This window comes from Melanaphis sacchari, unplaced genomic scaffold, assembly GCF_002803265.2.
Source record: "Melanaphis sacchari strain LSU unplaced genomic scaffold, SCAv2.0 Contig114_pilon_pilon, whole genome shotgun sequence".
Classification (NCBI taxonomy): Eukaryota; Metazoa; Arthropoda; class Insecta; order Hemiptera; family Aphididae; genus Melanaphis; species Melanaphis sacchari.
Window position 1 is genome coordinate 5,920 of NW_020270443.1, and position 5,441 is coordinate 11,360.

A 5,441-nucleotide genomic window follows, 5' to 3' on the forward strand; every position below is an offset into this window, starting at 1 on the left:
GGTGTAGTTTCGCTTTTCGGGAGGGAAGACAACTTGAGGTTGATGTCGATGTCCATAGTCCAGGGGGGAGTAGTCGGACATTCGTGTTTAATTATGTCAGAGAAATTGAAATTGGAGTCTCGGAGTTCAGTTCTGATGCCGTGGTGGATGTCTAGGTTGTTCTGGGCTCGTCTTGCAGATAAAAGCATGATGTTTTTTTTCTTATGAGACATAGGGGTGGAGTATAAGAGATGTTGAGTAAACTGGGGATTGGACTCGATCGGAATGCTCCGGAGGCTAATCTCAGTCCCAGGTTGTGTACGGTGTCGATCATTTTTAGGCTGGATGGTTTAGAATTGAAAAAGAGAAAGGATCTGTATTCTAGCTTGGATAGAATGAGTGAAGTGTATATTTGTTTAAGGGTTATGGAGTTTGCTCCCCAAGAGGTGTGAGCTAGAGTTTTGAGGATATTCATTCTTAGCATGGTTGCTTTTCGGAGATCTTTAAGGTGTGGGTTCCAGGTATTTTTGCGGTCGAATGTGATTCCTAGTATTTTAATTGATTTTAAGGTTTGTATTGGGATATTATTCATTCTAATGTCTAATGATGGATATTTTTTAGATCGGGTGAATGTGATGCTCTGGGATTTAGATGGGGAAAAACGGTATCCTGATGTCTCGGACCATGCCGCAAGTGATAATATTGTGTCTTGTAGATATGGTTGTATGCAGGATGAGTTTTTTGCGGAGCACCAAATGTTTAGGTCGTCTGCAAAGAGAGAAGATTTTACAGGGAATTTGATTCTTTCGCAGAGGTCGTTGATGGCTACAAGGAATAAGGTGACTGAGAGAGTGGATCCTTGTGGTACTCCGTTTTCTTGATTGAAGATTGAAGAGAGATGACCGTTAATTTTGACTTGGAAAGATCTGTCTTCCAGGAAATGTTTGACAAAGAGCAGTAGGTTACCGTTACATAAGATTTTTTGTAATTGTTCGATTATCCGGGGGCGCCATGAGGTGTCATATGCTTTCGCTATGTCGAGGGCGACAAGTCCCAAGGCTTGGTTGGTTTCTGGGGACTTAGTTATGTCTTTTTGGATTTTATGTAGACTGTTGTATGTGCTCCTGTGTTTACGGAAACCATTTTGTTGTGGAGAAAGATAGCGAATTTTTTCGAGAAACCATCTCAGTCGCGAATCGATGATCTTTTCAAGTATTTTACACATTGTGTTGAGGAGAGATATTGGTCTATATCCCTCTGTGCTAAATTTTTCCTTCCCTGGTTTTAAGATCGGGATGACAATAGCGTGTTTCCAAGATTTTGGGATTTGTCCGGTATTCCATATTTTGTTGTACAGGTGGAGGAGGAACTGTATTGCTGATGAAGGTAGGTTGTGTAAGAAGCTGTAGGGGATTTCATCAGGTCCAGGAGAGAGGCTAGAGCATTTGGAAAAAGCCCAGTTTAGCTTCTTAGCGCTAATGGGGATGTTTAGGTGGTGTTGATCCTGATTTAATGGGCTGAAGTTGGGTTGGAGCAAATGCTGTCTACTGGTCTGGTTATTAATAAGAAATGATTCATTGTAGTTGTTGTCCGAACTGTTCAAATAGAAATGGTTACCGAGAAGATTAGCAACCTCGATTGGATCGGTGAGGAGAATATTGTCATTTAATATGTGGGTCTGTTTTTCTTTGCTGTTGCCTCGTAAAGATCTGATTTTGCTCCATACAGAGCTGGGGTCGCTTTTGGGGCCTATGGTAGAAGTGAAGTTCTTCCAAGAGGATGCTTTACTGTGTTTTACGAGGAATTTAGTTTTTGCACGAAGTTCTTTTAGGAGTATGTGATCCTCGATTTTTCCCGTTTTTTGGAACCGTTTTAATGCGATATTCTTTTCCTTAATAGATAGCTTGATTTGGGGGTTCCATCAAGGAACTTTAGGGTTGTTTAAAGTGACATTTGTTTTTCCAATTGATATGTGTGCTGCATTAGTTATAGAATTGGTTATGTGGGCAACGTCATTTTCGATCGGACCATTTGGTGGAGGTGGGTTTGTGTTTACATAGGCTTCGACTAGTTGGGAGAAGAGATTCCAGTTGGGATTTTTGAGTTTCCATTTGTCGGGAGATGTAGGTGAGGTTGCTTTGCTAGAAAGAAGCTCGATCTTGATTGGGATATGATCACTGTCGTATATTTCGGGAAGGGTTGACCATGAAGTGCGTTGGGTAAGGTTTGAGCTGCATAATGATCGGTCAATCGCTGAGAATTTTCCATTCGAGGGATTGAGTCGGGTGGGTTCACCGCTATTGAGTAGTATAATGTTGTCAGTCTCGAGGACTTTTTCTATTTGTTTTCCCCGGTCATCGGTTTTGTCCGATCCCCAGCTTAAGCCATGACTGTTGAAATCTCTCAGGAGGAGAAAGGGGGGGGTGGAAGTTGTTGTATTATGTTCTCAATATCAGTGGACTTAAATAATTTTTGGTTCGGTATACCGTGTGTTCTATTTTAAAGGTAACAGGAAATATTTCGATCGTGTGACCCTAAATTCGATAATTTATTATTCAATGAACTGTTCAAAGTTATTGCCATTATTTTCAACGCATGCTTCCATTCGTCGCAGTAGTTCTCTTTGTGTAGCTGTTATTATTTGGTCTTCGGTGAGTTCACTACACGCAATGATTATTTTATTTTTCAAATCTTCAAGATTAATAGGCGGATTAGCATAAACTACTGTTTTTAAATGTCCCCATAAAAAATAGTCTAATGATGTTATATCAGGAGATCTAAAAGGTCATTGTACTGGACCATATGTCTCTATCCATTTATGGCCAAATGTTTGGTTAAGTTATTCTCGAACAATTATTGCATTATGGGCGGGTGCCCCATCTTGTTGGAAAAATAAATTCATGCGGGTATCTAAGTTGAATTCATCCAAAAATGTTGGTAGTGTATTTGATAAAAAGTCTAGGTATCTCCTTCCTGTCAGAGTACCGTTGTAAAAGTAAGGACCTAGTAATCTACCACATAAAAGCCCACACCAGACATTCGTTCCCCACACATGCTGAAAGTTTGAATCATTTGTCCAATGAGGATTAGTATCCGACCAATAGCGGTTATTTTGTTTGTTGATCACACTATTATTAGTGAATTTTGACTCATCAGTCCAACAAACATAATTTAAAAATAGTGGTTCTTCTTGAATTTTTACCATTAACCACGCAATAAATGTAAGTCTTCTATCGGAATCACCGGGTATTGAATGTTGTATTATGTTAGGTCGATATGCGTGAAATTTATGTTTTTTTAAAATTAAATGTGCTTTCCCCACAGAGACACCGACTTCTCTAGCCAAATTTCTAACAGAAGAACGAGGATTTATTTGAATGTATGCTAATACCTGTAATTCTTCATTTTCATTAGGTTTATGAACTCGCGGTCTCCTATTGCGGCGGTTAGGTTAGGTGGTTTGCAATAGCTGGAAGTTCTCCATTTTCTCTAAGATTTATTACTATACGTAAAAAATAATTGTGTGGTGGATGATATCTCTCGGGATATCGTTCAGCATAAAGTGCCGCTGCGTTACGCGAATTTTGATGACATTCTCCAAAAAATTAATACCATATTGGTTTTTTTGGAATAGATGGCATTGTACTTGTACAGAAAATAATGTGTTACGCGTGACTTACGAAAAACGTTTGACTATTCACAATCAATTTTAGAATGCTATCAAAATATCTTATTCACACAGGTTAATAGTATAACATTCAATATAATACTATTAAAAACAAATTAAGATAAAAGTAGTAGATAATTTAGTAGTTTTAATAAAAGTAAATTGTTATAATAATACCTATAAATATCTATAAATTAAGATAGACCGTTGAAAAATGCGATATTTACGAATTAACCATGTTACCTTTAAAATTGAACACACGGTATAAATATTGCAGATGGTGATGCTAGACTCGAGTTGGATGGATATTGCCACCACTTCTAGAGGAGATTGGATCTGGATTTGGGAACTTGGATAGTCAGATCTGACCAGTATCGCTACTCCTCCGGTAGCTTGGTTGCAGGCTGTTCTGTTGGTTGAAAAGACGTTGAAGTTTTTGATGGACGGGGTGAAGGTATTGTTGAGGTTGGTTTCTTGTAAGCATATAATGATTGGGTCGTGTTGTTGATTTATTAGTTTAATATCATTATGTTTTTTGACAAGGCCGTTAATATTCCACTGTATTACATTTATGCTCATTGTATATATTTTATTGTTTATTATTAATTATTGATTTTGTGTGGGGTCTGTTGGTTCTTCGGGCATTAATTGGAATAATAAATTACGAAATTTAGTTAGTTTAGTTTTCATTCTGGAGTTTTTAATCATGACGTAGGTTTTTTCGATTATTGCCATTAGTGTACGTAATTCGATGTTAGCTTCTTCACATAGGGAGCGTATATTCACGGACTTATTTGAAGAACATTCAACCAGGTACTTGAATTGGGTGTATGTTATTGACAGAGGTTTCTCGTCATAGAATAATTTCTGGGCCGGATTGAGGAGGTCATCGGGGGTGTCGTCGTCAGTAATTGAAGAAGAATTAGACTGAGATCTTATTTTTTGTTTCTTTTGTTTTTAAACAGCTTGTTGGGCTACTTTTAAAAGGGGGGTTGAAGGGGGGGACATTAGGGATGAGGTGTCAGATATGGCTCTTTTGTTTTGAATATTGTTCTGCGTAGTAAGGGGGATTTGTTCGGTATTAGACAAAACTTGGGATGTCGATATGATGTGTTGTTCGTGAGTATCTGATTCCTTGGTTTCCGTGTTGATTTGGGTGGGGGGTGTTGGGGGTATATGTTCTTCATTGGAGTTCAGATTGGTGTGTTGAAAATCGTGTTGAGAAGTTTGGCTTACTGCTTGATCAGGATCGATGAGGGGTGGTGTCAGATCGCTTGTTGGTGTGTCTATAACAGTGTTTTTGGAAGATGTGGTAGGAGGAAAAGGTGTTTTGGTGATAATAGAGACATTTCTTTTGCAGGTCTGGGCTGTGTGTCCCGCTGTCTTGCATGTGTAACAGGTAATCGTGTCATCCGTGAAAAAAATTCTGAACTGAGACTGGTTGTGGTTTAGGATCAGCGACCCAGGGAGTTTTATCGTATCTTCGTGCTTGATATATATTTGTCTACAGAAACTTAGAATGTGTTCGTAGCCATCCAAGTTAATTCCAGCTTTAAGGAAGTTAATTCGTGATGTGGGTGATACACCCAGATTGTTTAGGGAGTGGAATATTACGTGATTGGGTATGGACGGGCATACGTTAGATATTACTATACGCTTAGCTGGGTTTAGAAGTCGCCGTATTTGTATTTCTTGACCGTTTATATTTATTATTTAATACAACCTGTTTAATACGGCTATGGGTTGTGTTAAAAATAACATTTCTTGGGCTTAAGTTAGTTTTTAAACAAATAAA

The 5,441-nt window shown here is 38.4% G+C and overlaps 1 pseudogene; it reads right to left on the minus strand.

The window, feature by feature from the left end:
* Nucleotides 1-2,530: 2,530 nt before the first annotated feature.
* On the minus strand, nt 2,531-4,225 carry LOC112603931 (annotated as a pseudogene).
* Between the last annotated feature and the right edge of the window lie 1,216 nt (nt 4,226-5,441).